The sequence below is a fragment of the Puma concolor genome, chromosome A1 (assembly GCF_028749965.1).
Source record: "Puma concolor isolate L17-30 chromosome A1, mPumCon1.1.hap2, whole genome shotgun sequence".
NCBI classification, from domain to species: domain Eukaryota; kingdom Metazoa; phylum Chordata; class Mammalia; order Carnivora; family Felidae; genus Puma; species Puma concolor.
Window position 1 is genome coordinate 67,604,558 of NC_141667.1, and position 22,087 is coordinate 67,626,644.

General features: G+C 42.7%; 1 protein-coding gene across 3 annotated transcripts in view; it reads left to right on the forward strand.

Annotated features, from left to right (window-relative positions):
- MCC (MCC regulator of Wnt signaling pathway) overlaps nt 1-22,087 on the forward strand; it is a 433,554-nt gene that overhangs the window by 241,922 nt on the left and 169,545 nt on the right. The window lies entirely within an intron of this gene.

Consider the following 22,087-nt stretch of genomic DNA (forward strand, 5'->3'; position numbering starts at 1 on the left):
CTGTGCCAGGCTTGGCACTGCCACCACAGTGATTTTATCTAGCACCTAGTTCCACAAACTGAAATGCCTTGGAGGGCCCAGGCTGGGTGGGGACCTTGGTGAACTAGGGGGACTCCAAGGGGAGCCCATGCTTCTCGATTCTGGGGGTCACAGACTCTGTATGGTCAGATCTTCTTAATAGAAGCCAAAAACCCCAATTTGCATATAAATCCTCAGAGTTTTAAACTTTTGTGATTAATTCAAATGTTTCACAAACAGGACATGCTTGTGGGCCAGTAGGTCTACAGCTGCTAGTTTGCAACATCTCTCAATGTCCAAGTCTAGGGACACGAGACCTTCCGTGTCCACTCTCCTGCTTGCCTTCTATCCCCATCTTGTGGCACTCCTTGGATCACACTTGAAGCTGGTCTTAACAGCTGGTGGTTCTTCTTTTGCACCCCCTTATTTTACCTGTGCCTCTGCCCCTATTAGTAAAATCCTGGCTTCCTGGAATGTGTGTTTTGACATCCTCACACTTGGCCTGGCAAGTCTTGCTCTTACATTTTGGGGAAAATACCTGAGCCCTAGGCACTGTGCTGAGTGCTGGGTGGGAAAGTCCTCCCCCTGAGTGCCTTTGTGATTTCTGGCTCAAGTATCATGCCCTCAGGGGGTCTTCCTGGGTGATCTCTTCTGCAACCTATCCCAGTAAGATTCTGCACCCAGTTGTGATGTGTGTGTTTCCATACCACCAAGCAATTCTCAGATACCAGCTGGGTTGTCCTACAATTCAACTAAGTTCTGCTATTTTCTCCCCAGAGAGAGCATCAGATCCCACAAGTTAAGAGCTCAGTCCCGCAAGACTGCCCTCCACTTCAGATGCCAATTGCAGGTCTATGTTGTCACCTGAATTTCTGATTGACAGGCTATAAATCAGAGGTTCCCATGATCCCGTCCTTGGGTACGATTAATTTGCTATAGTGGCTCATAGAACTTAGAAACCAGTTTACTCGTTAGATGACTGATTTATTACAAAGGATCTCAAAGGATACAAATCAACAGCCAGATGAAGAGATACATAGAGCAGGCTATATTGGAGGAGGAGTGGGGCTTCCGTGCTCTCTGACCCTGCTGTTCTCCCCTGAATTTCCACATCTTTGCAAACCCAGAACCACTACATACCCGCAAGAATAACTAAAAGTAAAAAGACTGAGTAAACAAAGACTGGCGTGAAAGTGGAGCAAATGGAGCCCTGATGACACGATGGTGTGCGTGTAAAATTGTTCAACCACTTTAGAAAGCAGTTTGACAATTTCTTAAAAGTTAAACATAAACCTGCTATATCACCTTGCCATTCCAAACACTTACACACGAACGTTCAGAACAGCTCGACAGCCAAAACCTGGAAAAAACCCAGTTACCCATCAGCAAGTGAATGGATAGACAGACTGTGTTATATGGGTACAGTAAAGTACTTTGCAATGAAAAGTATATTGGTACATGCCACAACCAACGTGGTTGCATCTCAAAGTAGGCTGAGTGAAACAGGACAGAAAAAGTAGAGTGTATGATTGCATTTATATGAAAGTGTAAAATGCAAAGTAATCTGTAGTGACAGAACGCAGGTCAGTGGTTGCCTGGGGCTGGGGAAAGTGGGAAGGGCCTGGGGAATCTTCTGAGGGTCATGGGTGTGTTCACGCTCTTCATTGTGGTGATGGTTTCACAGGTATATAAATGTCAAAACCGTTCTGTATACTTGAAATATGTGAGGTTGATTATAGGGCGATTATACCTCAAAACTTGAATAAAAAGGGCAGGACCTGTATTTCTTTGATCTTGTCTATTTGTCTAGAAAACACCCTTGTTAATAAGAGGTGGTTGTTAATTATTTCCTGATTTTTTTTTTTTTTTTAAGTTGGATGTGGGAGAAAGTGGGTTAGGAAAACACATGAGGAAGCACTACAGAGTCTACAAGTCAAAGCTTCGTTTATGGCTGGGACCACCGGTCCTTTTAAACTACCCCAGTGTTTATGTTCTTGTCTTTAATAGACTTGTTTCTGAAAGAAAGACTAAAATAGAACTGTGTTTGGCTCTGACAGAGCCTTGAGCTTGTATACCTATATGCCCAGAGGGGCCTGAGGTATAGGAAAGCAATCTTGGTTTTTATAGGTGAGTAAACTGGGCCTGAGTAGTTCTAGAACACAGGCTGGTACTGCAGTGAAGCCTTTGCCTAAAACGGTTTCACTTTTATGAGGAATCCTGTTGATTAATGAGTTCTATGTGGCCGATGCTTTCTGTAAGTCACACTGACACTCCAGTTAGTTTCCTGCCTGATTCTGAGAGAGGATGGTCATTCTTACTTCAACGAAACCTGAGTAAACGCTGGGTACAAATCATTCTCAGTAATGTACCTTGGTATTTCTTCTGTAAAGGACCTTGGTCACTTTGTCTTTGGATCCCCATACGGATGTTTTTAGAAACTCCAAGTGAAATGAATTGGAGAGAAGGCTTGTTGCTCACTTCAGTGGGTTTTATTTTGGTTGTTCACCAGGAGGGTGTGATGAACCAGGTACTTGGACCTGGGCGGTCAGGTTCCATAGCACACCTGGGTGTAAAGCAGAAAAGGAGGTGAGAACAACAACGAGAACCAGCAAGGCCAGTTTTTAGGGGGTTGGAGCTGGATCAATACCCTCATCAGAGCAGAACCCAAAAACCCTCTGGACTGTGTTCAAGGGACATGAAGTTTACCTTTAACATAAACAACATCTGTCCGGCCTGCTGGGATTTGAGAGAAGTCTCTGTTACGTCAAATTTTAGCCATATGTAAAAGTCAAGAAAATAGATAGAAGGGGATTCATCATATTGTCCCTTAGCTGGGACTTCTTACATATTGTATTTTAAAAATGAATGACTGTCAATAATAGGCTACTAATAAAATGAGAAACGACTTATTCTAGGAGACATTAATGTTGTAACCTCACATTTCTTCAGATAAACTATTTTTGAAGATAAAAACATCATGTTAAAACCATTTGTAGATAAATTTGTGGATAAAGACAACAATTGATCATTGTGTGTGTGTTTAATTGCTGATTCTTAATGCCAGTAACTTACTATTGGAAGTCACAGCAGGAGCTGACGGCCCCAAGGAAAGGCCGCTGGAGTGAATTCAATGCCAAAGGCTGTTTCCTCAAACTTCTCTGTGCACAGACTGCTAGGCACCTTCCAAACAATAGTTTCCAAACTGACTTGGCAACGGAACTCTTTGTTCAAATGAAATCTTCAGCACCCCGCCATTGAAAACAACCAGAAACATTAAAAGGAACTAACAAGTTACCTCTCCAGGCATTTTGGGTTTGACAGCAAATACCTGATTGTTTGCAGGAAGCTGTGAACCCTTTCAGGAGGCAGAGGACAGTTTAGAAACTGCTGTCTTACTACATTTCTCTCTTGTATAGGGATTTGTTTTAGACTCTGTCCCTACTCCCGTTAAAAACACACAAATTACATATTGTCCATAATATGTCAGCAATTTCTATGGATAATCTTCATTCTAGGTTATTTCCAAAGCCATTCTTAGAATGTTGCCTCTCTATTAGAATGATAGTTATTAATTTTTTATTTGATAAAGTAGCTAAACATTTAAAACTGAGGTTTCTTCATGTCTGAGCATATCTTGACTTGCCTGGAATAATTGCCAAACACATTGTGTACAAATCAAAGGTTTTCATGTTGGAAAATGCCTGAGAAGACATTTGTATTCTAACAGAATTCTACAGTGAGTTCATCTGTGATGTGAAAAAATAGCTCCCTAACTTATTGGTGGGTAACTTACTTTTTGACTTGCGTGAATCAAAATGCACCCACACTTTGGTGTCCTGAAGTTCATTTCTACCTCTAGGCATTTTCTCATTAGTTGCCCATGTGGGATTTGTAAGAAAGAAGGGGGGGCAAACCCTAATGCACTTAACTGATTATCCTGACCTATCTTCTATCCTCCTGTTTGAGTGGATGGTAATGTCAGTAATAGGGAGAAAGCAGAGGCACTCAGCAGATCACACAGTGCCCTTTGCCCTTGTCTGACATTCACTCTGCTTCTGAAACTGTTCGGCCCAGCCCCCAACCTTTCAGCTTAGTGATAAAACTACCCGCTCATCACAAGAGATGCAAATGTTAGAGATGCAAAAGAATAAAATTAATAAAAGCCAGGGTATGGATCCACCTACCCAGCATACATTTTAAAAGCTATTTATTATAGATGAAGTGTTTATAAGCCAGCCTCACTCAGGTCGGTGAGTAAGAGAAGCCCCTACCCTCTTCCCTGCCCATCTTCTGAGGAGCCAGATGCTCAGTTAGGAGTTGTGGTTCCTTTCTAAGCTAAGCCATTTGCGAAGTCTGGTCAATAGAGAATAGATCAAGCTGCAGAAAATAAAAATACTGAAGAATTAGGTTTTGCATATCTACTGCATACTTCCCTGGCTCCCAGAAATGTGCTCTGTTGCAAGAAGAGTGAGATGTTTGGGCATGGTGTGCACATAGTGCACATGTCCTCTTTGACCTTTCAGTGTTTCTCCTGTCTCCTGGGAATAGATAGGCTAATACTTCCATGAGCAATGCTCAGTGAGCTCTGCCTGGATTCTCCGGTTTCACTCTGGAAGATAAATGACAGTGCTGTGGCCATCCATCATAGTCACATGATGGAACCAGAGCGTCAGTTTAGGGGTAGAGGTGGAGGGCAGAGCTTTTCCCCTGATTAGCTTAAGACTCCACCCTTCTCCTTAATTCCCAGCCTCTCCAAATGTCTTAATATGCTTGTGGGATATCTGTGTTTCCCCTTTTGGTGCATTTGTTAGTATTACTCCCTCTTCTTATTTTGACGTGTCTGTCCCATGTATGTCTGTCCCAATGCCCATATGACAGCCTTTACCTTAAAAAAGATGAAGTTTCACACATATTCATTGATTTAGAAAAAGTATCTTGACAATAAATGTTAAAAATATTTAACTTAAAAATAAGTGTTAAAAATTCACTTAAAATTGTCCTTTTGAATACCTAAATACCTACTTTAAAAAATTGGCAGCTTGAATTCCAAGGCACGTGTTATAGCTAAAAAAAAAAAAAAAACATAATGGTAAAACCTATCTGGAAAAGACAATTTACAGAATATTTTGTTGATTCCATTTAGCATGAGCACTCTTAAAAAAATTTTTTTTTAAATTTTTATTTATTTTTGAGAGCGAGAGAGACAGAGCATGAGCAGGGGAGGATCAGAGAAGGAGACACAGAATCTGAAGCAGGCTCCAGGCCTTGAGCTGTCAGCACAGAGCCCAATGCAGGGGGATTGAACCCAAGAACCACAAGATCGTGACCTGAGGTGAAGCCAGACGCTTAACTGGCTGAGCCACCCAGGCACCCTGTATCAGCACTATTTTTTTTAAAGTTTAATTATTTTGAGAGAGCGAGTGAGCAGGGGAGGGGCAGAGAGGGAGAGAGAATCATAAGCAGGCTTTGCACTGCCAACCCAGAACCCGACGTGGGGCTTGAACTCACGAACAATGAGATCATGACCTGAGCTGAAATTCAGAGTCAGATGCTTAACCGACTGAGCCGCCCAAGTGCCCCTAGCACTGATGTTTTGTACCTGATGAAGCTTTATGGAAGAGAGTGAAAGGCTCTGCTCCTATAGTTGGAGGTTTTATTTTATTTTATTGCTCTAAGACCCAAATGCTTGTCATATGTTAAATATGAACCAACCACCTGAACCTGGGCTCCTGCTATGAAAAGCTGAAGTGTGCTGCTGGGACACACAGATAACGATAATTCTAGCCATGTTCATTGCCAGTGTACTTGGAGCCTTAAAGCAGAAGAACTTGTCCATAAAAATAATAGCCCCTGTTGATTAAGCACTGAAATTGCTTGACAAGGTGGTGGGCATTTGACACATATTCTTGGTTTCACAACCACCCACTATCTAATTATCTTCATTTTTTGGATGAGGCAACTGAAGGTCCGAGAGTGGACACCTTAACTGAAATTCTACAGCTAGTAGATGGCAAACGTAGGCTTTCAACCCTTATTTCAAAGAGAAACCTTCTAGTAGGGGTTCCACTTTGTCACCCACCTGTGTTGTCTATAGACACATCAGAACTGATAACACAAAAGAATAAAAATTTTGTGAATTGAACAACTATTGTGTTTTTCCCGGGGGACTATGGCTGAATTTTTTTCAGAGGCTTATTTTTTCTTATTGATTTTGAGAGAGAGAGAGAGAGAGTAGGGGAGGACAGAGAGAGAGAGGGAGGGAGGGAGAATCCCAAGCAGGCTCTGCAGGGTGAGCACAGAGCCTGATGTGGGGCTTGATTTCACAAATCGTGAGATTGTGACCTGAGCTGAAATCAAGAGTGGGGTGTCCAACCAACTGAGCCACCCAGGCACCCCTTCAGAGCTTTTAAATATATTTATCCTTGTAAACACTTGTCTGTCTCGTTGACATTTTTTGAATGGCTACTGTGTGCCTTGTAGTATGCTGAATTACGGCTGTAACACATGGGCCCCGTCCTCAAGGAGCCTAGTCTGCTGGGGAAGACAGGCTCACGGAGAATTACCCTCCAGGTTTGTGATGGAGGGATGTTTGGGTGCTGTGGGAACTATGATGGAGGGATGGAGGGAGAATGTGTCAGGTGGAAAGACGGACAGATCCTGGGGACACCAGCTTACACTTTCACTGGGCCACAGAATGACAAAAGCCTGTGAAGACCCAGTCACTAAGGTAGGGAGGAAACAAAAAGGAAAAGTTATAATAGAGCAGGGCTTGACAAACTTTTTCTGTAAGGGCCAGATGGAAAATATTAGAGGTGTTGTGGGCCATATGCCCTCTGTCACAACTACTTAACTTTGCCCTTAAAACAGCAAAAGCACATCCTCTCCGTGTCAGTGAATGGGCATGGCTGTGTTCCAATAAAAGTTTATTTATAAAAATAGGCAGCAGGCCAGATCTGGCTTATGGGCTGTAGTTTCCTGACCCCTGGAATAGAGGAAGGAGAGAGGCTTGTTACCAAACAAGGTATGACTGAAAAGTAACAGTTTTGACTGAACAACAAAGAAATTGGTGGCTACTTTGAGAGAGGACTGTGGTTATTCTAGCCCCTACCTAGCATATTTTAGGCATTTAGTAAGTGTTTGTCAAACGACTAAACTATGGTTTCTGTTTAGCCTATAGTTAAGTAATTGAGGCAATATGATAGTGGAGGGAGAGAATTTGGTAGGAGTATGAGTCAAGTTCTAACTGAATTATGTATAAAATACTTGATGTTTTATTCTAAAGAAAAAAATAGCCTGTTTGAAAGCTTAGTCTTACTTTTAAATTGATTTGTAATGCTGGCCACCTGTCTTGGGCCCAGCAGGCATTCTATTGTTTTTGGTTTTATTTTATTTATTTCTTTGTTGTGGGGGTGGGGGGGAGAATGGAAGTGCTGGTACTTAGTGTCCAAAAATATTCAGGTAATTAATGAAGAAAGTTTTGATCTCTTACTAAAAATGTGAGGATTGGGGTGTCTGGGTGGCTCAGTCGCTTGAGCATGTGACTTAATTTCAGCTCAGGTCATGATTTCATGGTTTGTGGTTTCAAGCCCCACATTGGGCTCTGTGCTGACAGCATGGAGCCTGCTTGGGATTCACTTTCTCTGTCGCTCTGCCCCTCCCCACCCAATAAATAAATAAATGTTAAAAAAAAAAAATCTGAGGATGTGTATTGTCTGCAGGGCACAGGAAAGGTTTTTGAATATGGCCAGAGGTTTGGTGAGGCTTAAGCTTAAAGGTATCCATTTATTTGTTGCTTTGAGGTGATTTTAGTAACATCTCATTTGATGTAAGAATATTTGTGATGCATTTCACGCTATATTCTTACCTCTGAACATAATAATGTAACAAACCAGCTCTATCATTTGAGTTACAGTCGTTGAGTTATAGTTGTCCACAGGTCAGTTGTACGAATAAAAATTAGTCTTAGTAATTCAGCTTAGTCATCTTTTAGGGTGTACCAAAATGAAGTGCTTTGTCTTGTACTGGGGAAGACAGGGCCTGTTTCTGGCAGCCATGATTGATGTGGGAGCACAAGGTTAATGGGAAGTTAGGCTTTGCCTTTGTTTTAATATGAGGATCTCCTAGAATGACAGCCACCAAAACCATAATCATAACTGGGTCTTCCCAAACCTTGGGTGAACCATTTTCTTTCTTTCAAGACTCAGACGATCTCTTCCTGTTTGAAGCCTTCCACTGAAGTCTCCAGACAGAGTTTGTCCATTCCATAAATGGTCACCTGCTTCTGTCAGGCACTATGCTAAGGACAAAGATGCTGGGGCGCCTGGGTGGCTCAGTTGGTTAAGCGATTTCAGCCCAGGTCATGATCTCACAGTCTGTGAGTTCGAGCCCTGCATCGGGCTCTGTGCTTGCTGACTGCTCAGAGCCTGGAGCCTGCTTCAGATTCTGTGTCTCCCTCTCTCTCTGCCCCTCCCCTGCTCATGCTCTGTCTCTCTGTCTCAAAAATAAATAAAAACATTAAAAAAACCAAAATCTAAGGACAAAGATACAAAGGCAACCAAGTCCTAGTTCCTGGCCTGTGATTTCTTACTTGTAACAGATATCAAGAGACCATGGGAGGTTCTGTTCTAGTCCCCTTGGGTTGCCTGACATCTGATAGAGGAAAGAGTTAGGCTACCAAGCATTTGTGATACAGGTATAGGTTTTATACCAGGAGCTTAAAGGAGCAGCACAGAGGAAATATCCAAACTCAAACTTCAAAGGCCTGGGTGCAGCTAGCCAAGTAAAGGGTGTGGATGTGAGGGGAGGTGGGGATTGTGTTCTGGGAAGGGTTTGTGTGCCAAGTCCCAGGGGCGGTGTTGAGCATGGTGATTGGCGAGTACCACTGGTGTTTCAGTATGGCTAAACCAGATGCCAGGGGGATGTGGAAAGGCAAGAGGGGTTATTACATGGCATTGTGCTATGGACTTTATCCTGATGGTAATGAGGAACCACTGACTGATATTTTTAAGGATTGGGGGCAGGGCACTGCATTGAAGTAGAGGTCTGAAACATGTGCCTGGCTGCCATGTGGAGGTGAGAACAGAAGCAGAAAGAACTGTCAGCAGACTGAAGTGATCCTGGAGGGAGAGGCTGATGAACTGAGTGAGTGTTGAGTGGGGAAGTAGAAATTCCTCCGAATTTAGGGGCTGGAGTTGATAACACAGGTCGTGGGACTGACAAAGTGGGAGGAGTCAAGGTACAGACCTGGCTTGCTACTGGATCTCATGTGTGTCTTTATCCTAGCACATGTCACCTTGTATTTTAAGTGTTTACTTTTGAGATTCTCCACTTGGACTGAAAGCTACTCAGGGATTCAACGTTGCATCCACTGAACCCAGCATAAGAGAGCAACATGAACATGCAAGGTGGCCTCAGTTTATGGCCATGGGTTGAATGGAAAGATCTGTGGGTGTGGCTGACAAGAAGGGACCCATGAGCACACAGGATTGAGCATGGGATGGTGTCTCCCCATCCTCCACACCGGTGCCTTTTGTGGGCTTTGAAAGCAGGCTCAAGGGAATGAACAGGGGGCATGTCAGGCCTTGGCCACAACCCAGGGCACTTTTCAGAGCTGCTTGGTGTGTGGCTTTGAGCCTTTGTGCATTCACACCATGGTGCATGGTCTTGTATTCAAAGTCTAGAATATGGAGACAGGGTGGGAGGAGAGACGCAGAGAGACAATACCTCTGCAAAAACTGCCAATCCAACAAATTCTGACTTGGCTGCCTGGGTCCTCTTGTGCTGTGTCTTGTGTCTGAGGAGGATGTAGGAAGTGGCAAGCAAATGAATGATGCACTCTGTGGGGAAACGCTTTAGTGCTCAGCAGGACTTGGGGATTAGCTGGTGTGCCCTCTTCCGGACAGAGTAGCTTCTGGGGAGGGAAATACAGAATACTGAGTGACAAGGGTAACAAAAGGAAGTGGCCGGTCCACTGTGAGTGTGTGTGAAAGACAGCACGTGTCTGGAATTAGAAATTGACCTTACTTTTTTTGTCCAGCGGCTTCTGAAACGTGTAAGCCTGGTAACTGTTGCCACCCTCTCTCCGTGCACTGGGAAGGACCTTCAGCCTGCCTCTCTCTCTTACCAGACACCCTTTGACAAGACCATCAACACCATGGGCAGCCTGTTGGTGTAGCTAGCCTGGCCTCCTTCGTTAAGGGTCTGCACGTGCTTCAGTTGACATTAGTGTTCTCCTTATGACTACATCTTTCTGTTAGGACCCTGCTTGCTGTGCACTGCCTGAAGGGTTATCGTGGTTATGAGCATTTCTGAAAAGCTATGGATATTGTGGCCATCATGCTTTACTTGTCACACGGCTTCTGGAATGAGATTTAACAGATTTTGTTCATTGTCCCTTCTGAGCCTCCGTGGCACTGTGTAACTCTTAGGGCCATGCTCACAATCTGTTGACTGTTTGAATGCCTCATGGCCTATCTTATCAACTAGCTAAACCCTAGCTCCCAAGGACTCTGAGTTTTTGCATATTTATTCCTAGTTCCACGAGTTTGCTTCCTCAGCAGAAGATTAGGGAGGTGTGGGGTGGTCAGTAAGGAACAGAGACCCCAGGATAAAGTGGCAAATAGGAATAGTGATGACATGGCACATGAGAGCAGCAATCAGTTACTGCAATCTTACAGAAAACAGTTTTGGTTAGGTTATTCTAAAATACAGGTCAAGGAACCTTTTCACTGGAAAACAAGACTTGCGGAGTACAATTCTAAAATGCAGAAAAACTTGGGGCTCTTGGGTGGCTCAGTTGGTTAAGTGTCCGACTTCCGCTCAGGGCATGATCTCCCCGTTCATGGGTTCGAGCCCAACATCGAGCTCTGTGCTGACAACTCAGAGCCTAGAGCCTGCTTCAGATTCTGTGTCTTCCTCTGTCTGCCCCTCGCTGCTCGTGCTCTCTCTCTGTCTGTCAAAAATAAACATTTAAAAAAATTAAAAATAAAATGCAGAAAAACAAGTACACTTCAGAAGGAAGAAGGAACACGACAAACAGAAGAGAGGGAGGAATTAAAGATGAAAATGATTAGTGTAAATCAAAGGTAAAGAAAAACCAGAATTGAGCGGGAAAGGGAAGCAGCAGCAAGGAGGAGGGTAAAGCTTTGGAGCAAGGTGGGTTTTGTTTTTGCTTTTTCTTGAAGCAACAGAGCAGACTGACACAGTAGAAATTGTGCAATCTGGAGAGTATGAGAAGGTCTCCCTCCCAGCGCCATGCAGGCAGGAAGTGCGTTCTGTCCAGTTTTGTGCTCTGTGCCTGGGATTCTGTGCCTTGGCATTTGGTGTGTGTTGGTGCATGACCAGTAGGAACAGTTTTTCAGAGTAAGGGGCTGGGATTTGAGAATGAAATTGCAGGTGGTGATAAATGTTTCCCGAACCGGTAGAGATTTTGTGTTTGAATATTGGCAAAGTTAAGAAAAAAAAAAAGATGGTTATATTTTGAGGCTTACATTTTGTTGTGTAAGTATAACAACTGCAAGCAAACACAGCAAAGCTGTCTGCGGTGTGGGATTCTTTTGGTTTTAAAAGATGAGGCAGTCAGAATACTTTCCAAGAATGGTATGAAGGCTTGTCTCTGGCCTTCCCTGTGGAGGAGTCAGGTCATAGAGCTCTGTCGAATGTCAGCAACCAACATTCATGCTGAAAGTATCTAGGGATTTAACTTTAGTGAGAAGGAAATGTGTACCATGCTGCTCGGCAAAGAGAAGGGTCTGGCTTTTCCTGCCTTTTAGCACGGGATATGTATGTATTGTTAGTCGCCCCCCCCCCCCCCGGCCATATAAATATAAATATGTGTGTGTGTGTGTGTGTGTGTGTATGTATAATGAATTGGTAAAGATTGGTTATGTATGTAATTTATGTACCAACATAATTTTATTTGCTGATGTATTCTTATTGAGAGATCTAGTAGAGTGTTATCAAATATCCACTGGCTTTTATTTTTAATTTTATTTTTAATTTTTTTTAACGTTTATTTATCATTGAGAGACAGAGACAGAGCATGAGCATGGGAGGGGCAGAGAGAGGAGGAGACACAGAATCTGAAGCAGGCTCCAGGCTCTGAGCTATCAGCACAGAGCCCAATGTGGGGCTCTGACTCACTGCTAGATCATGACCTGAGCCGAAGTTGGATGCTTAACTGACTGAGCCACCCAGGTGCCCCGACCCACTGGTTTTTAAATGCCAGATGTTAGCAAGGGGTTCCTTGGTGGCTCAGTCAGTTGAGTGGCCGACTTCAGCTCAGGTCATGATACCATGGCTTGTGAGTTCGAGCCCCACATCAGGCTCTATGCTGACAGCTCAGAGCCTGGAGCCTGCATCAGATTCTGTGTCTCCCTCTCTCTGCCCCTCCTCTCTTGCTCGCAGTCTGTGTCTGTCTCTTAAAGATAAACAAACATTAAAATAAAATGTCAGATGTTAGCAAAATGCACTATACTAAACTGCAAATATGTATTCTTCTTGGAATCATTTGGAGTCTTACAGCATTTAGGGACATTCTCTTGGAGAAACCATGAATGAGTTTAAAATTTAGAGCGTTTTATTTTTCATGTTTAGGTTCTGATTTTAAGGAAAATCCATTTTAGTTTGCAGTATCCATTTTTCAGGCATGTGTCACACATAACTACTCTCATTTTTCATGATTTAAAAAATGTTAACTTTCAGGGGTACCTCGGTGTCTCATTCAGTTAAGGATTTAACTCGATTTCGGCTCAGGTCATGATCTCACAGATTGTGAGTTCAAGCCCTGCGTCGGGCTCTACGATAGCAGTGGAGAGCCTACTTGGGATTCTCTCCCTTCTCTCCTTTGCCTGCTCTCTCTCTCAAAATAAGTAAATAAACTTTAAAAAATGTTAGTTTTTATGATACGTTAGTTTCTAATAAAACGTCTTCATTCACGTGTGCTGCAAACTGACCTCTCAGCTAGTTTGGTTATGTTTGATTGAGTGGGGTTTGGGGTGGCCATCACTAACCTTCAGCAGTCAAGGTAGATGAGGGATAGAAGTCTTACTCTTCTGTCATGTTCCCAGTGTGAGACTGGACTCCTATCCACCCTGCTGCATATGCAGACGCTGATTGGCTAACTAAGTAGGCATGAAACAGCCACTGAGCCTGTTCTCTGAACTTTCAGATGTTGTGTCAATACCGTATGTGAGAAGTTACTGTGAAGCAAATGTGACATTTCTGGGGGCAAAATTCTGCCAACCTAGTCAGGATCCGATGATGAGAAGCCTCCAAGCCAGTGGCTATATGCAGGATTGTTCATGAATCTAGAGGTGGGCACCATTACGCAGGGTAAGGTTGGGCTTGTTAGATTCCCCTATCTTGTTTGTCCTTGGGTAGAGTGCCTTACCACACTTCTAGCCCACCTACATCTCTCAAACACCACTACTTTCACCAATGAGAAATGTTTTCTGACCTCCACTGAGCTAATTTACAAAGGCTTCAGGGTCCGGAGAGAGGTGAAGTAGCTGCCTCTGGTGTGAGGCTAGCTTGCCAATGCTAGCCGCACATTTCTGGAATATTGGGAGTATGTGTGCCTGGTTGGGGTGGATCCTGGTGCCTAAGGGGTAGATTAAAATGAACACATCCCTATCCTATGGTCTGTGCTAAATTATTGTTCCTATAGCTCTATGTTCACTGGAGATTAATTTCGTCCTTTATGGAACTTCTGTAGTACCAGTAAACCTTGGTTTCTCCTCCTTACTGTGTTCACTCAGGTCAGATCCTTCTTTTTGCCTGTGTATTTATGTTCCTGTGCCCCCACACATCCTGTTTGCTTTCACCTCTGCAAATTCCACCTTCGGATTCCTCACCACACTTGTCTTCCTACTTGCCAATCTCCTTCTGAATCCCAGCCACATTGAGTCTAGGGACATACATTCATCAGATACACTGGCTGGCTCATAGTCAGTGTAGATTTTATGTGTGTGTTGAGTGGGGGTGTGTGTTAGTCTTATTATATTCCTTGCATTCCAGACTAAAATAGAAGTTTATGATGAGGGCTTCATACGCGTTTTCTAAACTGCTCCCACCCGGATTTAACAGAGCACCAAGTGCCAATAGGTGCTGGATGAATATTTAAGAGGGAGAATTGGGGAGCAGGAAGGGAGGATATGGACAAATTATGGAAAGGTATATTTAGATGCCCTCTAATTCCTGGTCAGAGTCACTTGTCTGGGCAGAAAAATGTCCTGTTGTACTGTTGAGGGCTTAACACTTCACTCTTTACAGCCACAGCTTTGTCACCACATTCCTTGCCCTAATTTATCCCTCTGTTAATGTCAAAATATGTGCTACAAGAGCCTACTGAATGTAATAGGTGACATCTAGTTGTGGCGCTACAATAAAAAGAAAAAAAAACACTCAACCATATGTCCTTTAAGTCAGAGAGTGTATCTTACAAATCTTTTAAGTTTTTTATTTTAATTCCAGCATAGTTAACATACAGTGTTTAGTTGCTGGTGTACGATATGCTGATTCAACAATTCCATACCTCACCCAGTGCTCATCTTGACAAGTGCACTCTTTAAACCCTGTCACCTCTTTTACTCATCCCCCCACCCACCTCCCCTCTGGTAACCACCAGTTTGTTCTCTATAGTTAAGTGTTGGTTTCTTGGTTTGTCTCCCCTCTTTTTTCCTTTTGCTTGTTTTGTTCCTTCAATTCCACACATGAGTGAGATCATACGGTATTTGTCTCTCTCTGACTTATCTCACTTAGCATTATACTCTCTAGATCAACCGTGCTGTTGCAAATGGCAAGATTTCATTCTTTTTTTGTGGATGAATTGTGTGTGTGTGTGTGTGTGTGTGTGTGTGTGTGTGTGTGTGTGTACACACATGCCACATCTTCTTTATCCATTCATCTATTGATGAACACTTGAGCTGCTTCCATATCTTGGCTATTGTAAATAATGCTGCTATAAACATAGGGGTGCATGTATCCTTTTGAATTCTCGTTTTTGTATTTGTTGTGATTACTGGGTTGTATGGTAATTCTTTTTTTTTTTTTAATGTTTGTTTATTTATTTATTTATTATTATTTTTTTAAATGTTTATTTTTGAGACAGAGAGAGACAGAGCATGAATGGGGGAGAGGCAGAGAGAGAGGAAGACACAGATTCGGAAGCAGGCTCCAGGCTCTGAGCCATCAGCCCAGAGCCTGACGCGGGGCTCGAACTCATGAACCGTGAGATCATGACCTGAGCCGAAGTCGGACACTCAACCGACTGAGCCACCCAAGCGCCCCGATGTTTATTTATTTTTGAGAGAGTATGTGTGTGAGAGGCAGGTAGGGGCAGGCAGAGGGGGGCAGAGGATCCAAAGCAGGCTCTGCACTGACAACAGAGAGCCTGATGGGGATTTGAACTCACAAACCACAAAATCATGACCTGAGCCGAAGTTAGACGCTCAGTTGAGCCACGCAGGTGCCCTACAGTAATTCTATTTTTAATTTTTTGAGGAACCTCCCTGTTTTCCACAATGGCTGCACCAGTTTGCATTCCCACTAACAGTGCACGAGGGTTCTTTTCACTCCATATCCTCACCAATACTTGTTGTTTATTGTGTTTTTGATTTTAGCCATTCTGACATGTGTGAGGTGGTGTCTCATTGTGGCTTTGATTTGCATTTTCCTGATGGTGAGTGATATTGAGTGTTTTTTCATGTGTCTGTTGGCCATCTGGATGTCAACTTCAGAGAAATGTCTGTTCATGTCTTCTGCCCATTATTTAATTGGATTGTTTGTTTTTTGGGTGTTGAGTTTTGTAAGTTCTTTATATATTTTGGGTACTAACCCTTTATCAGATATGTCATTTTCCCATTCAGTTGGTTCTCTTTTAATTTTGTTGATTATTTCCTTTGCTGTGCAGAAGCTTATTTTTCATGTAGTCCCAGTAGTTTAGTTTTGCTTTTATTTCCCTCGCCTCAGGAGACCTATGTAGAAATAGGTTGCTACAGCTGAAGTCAGAGAAATTACTGCTTGTGCTCTTCTCTTGGATTATTATGGTTTCATGTCTCAGTTACGTCCATAATCCGTTTTGAGGGTTTTTTTTGTGTATGGTGTAAGAAAGTGGTCCAGTCTCATTCTTTTGCATGTTGCTGTCCAGTTTTCCCAACACCATTTGTTGAAGAGACTGTCTTTTTCTCACTGTATATTCATTCCTCCTCTGTCAAAGATTAATTGACCATATAGTTGAGGGTTTACTTCTGGGTTTTCTGTTCTTTGTGAACTTTTGTGCCTTTTTTTTAAATTTTTTTTTTTAAATGCCGGGACCATACTGCTTTGATTACTACAACTTTGTACTAGATCTTGAAATCAGGGATTGTGAGACCTCCAGTGTTGTTCCTCTTTTTCAAAATTGCTTTGGCTATTTGGGGTCTTTTATGGTACCATATAAATCTTGGGATTGTTTGTTCTAGTTCTGTGAAAAATGCTATTGGCATTAAATCTTACAAATCTGATCACTGTTGACAAAAATGGCTATAAGTATGGACACCATTTTTATAAGCAAAAATGAAATAGCCTGTAGACACATTCATTTACAAATTTAACAAAAACATTATCTACTTCTCTCTACTTCCACTTTTGTGTGTGTGTGTGTGTGTGTGTGTGTGTGTGTGTGTGTGTGTGCGCGCGCGCGCGCGCCAGATTTGGTGTTCCCTCCCACCCCCCTGGAGAATAGGTAAGATGAATGTGGAACTTAACCAAAACATGATATCCCAGGAAGTAGATGATTCCTTATAGGAAAAGCCATGGAAGGAGAGTGTTAGTAGATGAACAGACACCAGGGGCTATGGTCTAATGTTTGAAAGCAGCTCCTTTCCTGTTCTGAGTGCAGTGGTGGCCTTGAATGAGAAAAAAACATACCTTGCTTTTTGCTTGACAACTTAATATAAAACTTTTTCCCAGAAGAAATTTCTGTACTGGGCCTTTATAATAAAATTATTGCAGCCATAAAGGTAGTCATGTATCCAAAGCCTAAAGGAAATCAGGACAGGTCTAAAATAACTGTACATTCTGTCATCCTTGTATTTCCTTTGTAGTCTTTATGGGCTCTGTTTGGAGGAACCCAGTGGAATTGCCTTAGGCACAGTCTGGTGTTTTCTTGCATTGCTTAAGCAGAGCATGGCTGATTGGGAACTGTTGATATATGACAGTTGGGAACAATAACATTTTGGGAATGAAAATAATTTTTGAAGCCTTACTTTCTCTACTTCTAAAGCATTTTAATAAGTTTGTTCTTTACGACTTCAGGTAAACATGTCAAGTATTCCCTAAAATCTGAATAAGTTCTGTATGCATGAGTTAATGAATTACTTAAAACATCAATCTTGAGATGTAAGAACCTGTCAGGAAAACCCAGACCCTTGATACAGAATATAATCTTATTCTGTTGGATATACAGCTTCTTTAAAAACCCTGGTTATAAGAGATGATATTTAGAGGAAGTAACTTAAGAGGCAATCGTATTCACTTCTTGAAGTATTTTAGGATCTGCTCTTGGATAAAATTAGATCACTATAGGATATGGATGTACACCACATCCCTTAACCCCTCACAGAATGACTTCAGAATCTGACCTCAGTTTTAGGCCTCTGAATTTTATGGTGAGTTTGTAATACATTAGAGCATTAAGAAACACAGGCCAGCATTTTTGTGGCCATGTTGTTGGTGACATTGTGTTTGGGTAATACAGTAGGGACCTCTATAATTCTTCAGGCAAGAGATGTATCTGTAAAGAACTGAATCTTTTGGGGCGCCTGGGTGGCTCGGTTGGTTAAGCATCCGACTTTGGCTCAAGTCACGATCTCATGGTTTGTGAGTTCGAGCCCCGCGTCGGGCTCTGTGCTGACAGCTTGGAGCCTGGAGCCTGCTTTGGATTCTGTGTCTCCCTCCCTCACTGCTCCTTCCCAGCTTGCACTCTGTCTCCTTCAAAAATAAATAAACACTAAAAAAAAAACAAAACAAAAAAAAAACCAAAACTTAAAAGATTCAGTTCTTTAATTTTTTTTAAGAAACGAGTGTTTTTACTTTTTAATGTGGTACTGTTGTTTGCTAAAATTTCTGTGACTTCCTCTTTGTCTCCATTTCTGGTACACTTAAAAGCAAGTGTTAGCTTCTTCACAGCAATTATATTTGTTATGGTTAAAAACTTGTGGGTCTTTTTTTCTTCTTCTTCAGTTCTTTCACCTCATTTCAGAGGAGAAGGAAAATCTCCCATCTCAAAGAATTGGGTTGAAGAAAGTTACAAAGATCATTATCCAAAGGATTTGGTCCCTCATTTTTTTTACAGGGCTGCAGCCTGAGACAGATGAGAGCCATCTGGGAGGCAGCTATAAATAGCTTCTGGGTATTCTTGAAAGTTGGTAGTTTTTCTTCTGCATAAGATTTAGGAACTTTGTAGAAAGAAGTTAATCTTGTCCATTGGGTTAAAGCACAGATAGATGCCAACTTCCTTCTCCTAAAGTTGGCCATGCAAAGGATTGATTTATTATGAATTTGAATTATCCAGCTTACGAATTATCATACTTTGTGACTTTCTTATATCTTTAGTAGCAGAACTTTTTTCTTAAAAAACAATTCATAGGCTAGCCCATTTTGTCCTTATCTTTACTACATCCACGTTAGCTTCTTTTTTTTTTTTTTCCAACGTTTATTTATTTTTGGGACAGAGAGAGACAGAGCATGAACGGGGGAGGGGCAGAGAGAGAGGGAGACACAGAATCGGAAACAGGCTCCAGGCTCTGAGCCATCAGCGCAGAGCCTGACGCGGGGCTCGAACTCACGGACCGCGAGATCATGACCTGGCTGAAGTCAGACGCTTAACTGACTGCGCCACCCAGGCGCCCCTTTCCACGTTAGCTTCTTTAGATACCAGGAGCAGGTGAGTTGAAATGTATAAAGGGGGAGGAAGTTGAAATCAAAGCACAAAGTGGAAACTGTGGGATTATTATCTACATTACCTTTGGTAAGCAAATATTGCCTATGTGTAAGCATTTAGCCAGGTAAAATCTCTTCCTTCAAATGGAAGGTGAGGTTCAAACATGACTGAACTCTCAAACTTCTCAGGCTCCACCTCTGCTATGAGAGTAAGGTCCTCTTTCAGCAGGCCACTCTAATGTCGAGCCTTGGGGGTGGGGGGAAGCATTTTTTTTGTATTGCTAACACAAGTCTTTCGTTGAGGTTCTTTTTATCGGTGTCTATCTCTTAAGCTATTACCATGCAGCTATGCCTCATTTCACCCAGTAGGTGTAACTCTGAAAAGTTGTGAGTATAACTCTTATAAATGAGCTCATATTTTAAGTATTCTAGGAAAACGCTTATTCAAGGGAGCCCTGCTGAGAATCATTTTGTAAAGCGCTGTGCTCAGAGTAGGCACAGGATAGCTACATGGATGGACAGATGAAAAGAAGATCCTTTTATATGACAACCCTTTCATTAGAGCCATTCTCTAAGATTCATTTCCTCCAGAAGCCCTGTCTCCCAAATCAAGTATGGGTGTCCTTGGGCCCTGCTCCAATAATGACCTTTGTATGTTGTACTATGCTAATGTTAATTAAAACAGTGTACCTGATGCTTTACTGTGAACTGGGCCCAGTGCTAAATATCTCTCATCTGTTAGCTCCTGTGATCCTGGAGGCAGGTCCTATGAGAGGAGGAAACCTCAGTTTAAAGATACTTGCTCATGGCTTGCCATGTTGACATAACTGGTAAATATTGGAGTCTGGTTTCAGATGTGAGTCTGACCCCAAAGCTTCTAGCCCCTGAAGCCATGTGTTTGTAACTTCTGTGTGTGTCCACTAGATGCCAGCTCCCTGAAAACCTGAGCTCTGTTTTGTCCACCTTTGTCCTGCTGTGCCTGGTGTATAATAGGCTCCCAATGTGGATGAATGGAGAAAGAAAGGTCAAGGTTTTGGTTGGAGGACCTGGGTCTAACTCTGGTTCTGGTACCAGATAAATCATTTGACCTCTCTAGAGCACCACATAAATTAGGGAAATAATCCTTGCCCTGCCTACATCACAGAGCTATTGTGAGGGTCAGGTGAGAAAAAAGCTTATGGAGGGGCACCGGGGTGGCTCAGTTGGTTAAGCATCTGACTCTTGATTTTGGCTTGGGTCATGATCTCACAGTTTATGGGTTCAAGCCCCATGTTGGGCTCTGTGCTCAGAGCCTGCTTGGGATTCTCTTTCTCCCTTCTCTCTCTGCCTCTCTCCCCCTCTCAAAAATAAGTAAAAATAAATATTTTTTAAAAAGAGGGAAAAAAAAAAGGAAAAAAGTTATGGAAACCACAAGGAGCTATATAGGAAGGATTCATAGACTAATTACCTAATTTACCTATTTTATAAGTTCAAAACTATTCAAGGCTCTAGGGCTCCTGAAAGCACCTGAAATATATTTTTTAATTTTTTAATGTTTATTTATTTTTGAGAGAGAGAGCCCACATGAGTGGGGAAGGGACAGAGAGAGGGGGAGACACAGAATTTGAAGTGGGCTCCAGGCTCCAAGCTGTTAGTACATGGGTCAGTGCGGGGCTCGAACCCACAAGCTGTGAGATCATAACCCAAGCAGAAGTTGGACGCTTAGCTGACTGAGCCATCAAGGCCCCCAAAGCACCTGAAATATTTAAATATTTAGAAAATAATTAAGCAAAGGATAAGGGAACAAAGATTTTGATCAAGCTGGGAGGAGAAAATGCCTTAAGATAATTTAAGGTCTTTTGGTGTGTATACACATATTGGCAAGTGGGCAAACAGTACAGTTACAGCTAGGTGACAATAAGCATCCCAGGTTAGTGGAGCGGATGGGGAGGGTGCTCAGTGGAGCTGGGATGCTACCTTTCCCAAGGAAGTGCCTTCATTGTGCTGCCAAGCCTCAGTTTCCCTATCTGTAAAACGAGATACTCGAACTGAATGACTCCAGGCTCCAGTGGTATCTGTCATTCTAAACTTGAGGGTCTAGGGCAGTCCTGCGGGACTGAATGAGTTCTCCAGTTGTGTGGTTGTTTGTGCTGGGTGCCAGCACACGGTGTCTGTGTGCTGCATCTGGCCTTTCTCCCTGCTGGCAAAAGGGCTGGATAGAACCTCACAGGCTGGGACAGCAGGATCCCTGTGTATCCCTCAAATGTCTTGTAGAACAGTGCTGGGTTCCACAGCTGGTCTGTGTACCACGTCAACTGAGCTTCTCTTCACACCTTTAGTTCTAATGCAGTAGTCGTACTTGGGAGAATGTTTTATTCCCCACCCCCACCCCCCACACCCGTAATCCATCAATTTGAAACTATTAGATTTCCCTTATTTAAAGCAAGTGCATTTTTTTCCCTTGGAGTACAATATACAAATATTCTTTAAGACTTTATTTCAATCTTAGAACTATTTACTTATATTTTAAAAACGTAGAGTTTTTAGGACTGATAAGAATGTGCCCTGTGATAGCATCTTGTTTTGTAACATTCATTTTCAAGTGCATTGTTCAAGCTCCATGTTGACACTGGCAGGTACACAGAGCAGGAATGACAATCCACGCTTTACAAATGGCCTAAACGGGAAGAAAAGTGCACAAGAGACATGGCAAGCTGGGTCTCAGGCTTTGTCTCCTTTATCCTGTTGAGGCCCTTTCTCGATGATACAAAGCCATGTTCATGGACTTGACCCATAGAGGCTCCAGGTCAGTCCTATGAAGGAAGCAAGCAGGGCAGGTAATGTCCTCATTATAGCTGAGGAAATGAAGTCTCAAAAGTCATACTCCTTGCGCACAAGCCTGTGGCTGTTGACTCTTCTGTCTCCAACCCCCCTCTTCTGACTCTTTGCACTCTATCAGTTGATTTCCATTTCAGCACTTAATGTAAAAGCTTCAGGCAGCGCCTCCATCTCGCCAGCATAAAACACATCATGTTTTAGGGACTCATTGAGGAAAATGCTAGGAGAAAGGAGAAAGAAGGAGAAAGACCAAGATCAGCACTTGGATTGCCTGCCTCCTTAACCAACAGTGGGCAGCAACCTTGTGATGGAAACCCCTGCTGCTTTGTCT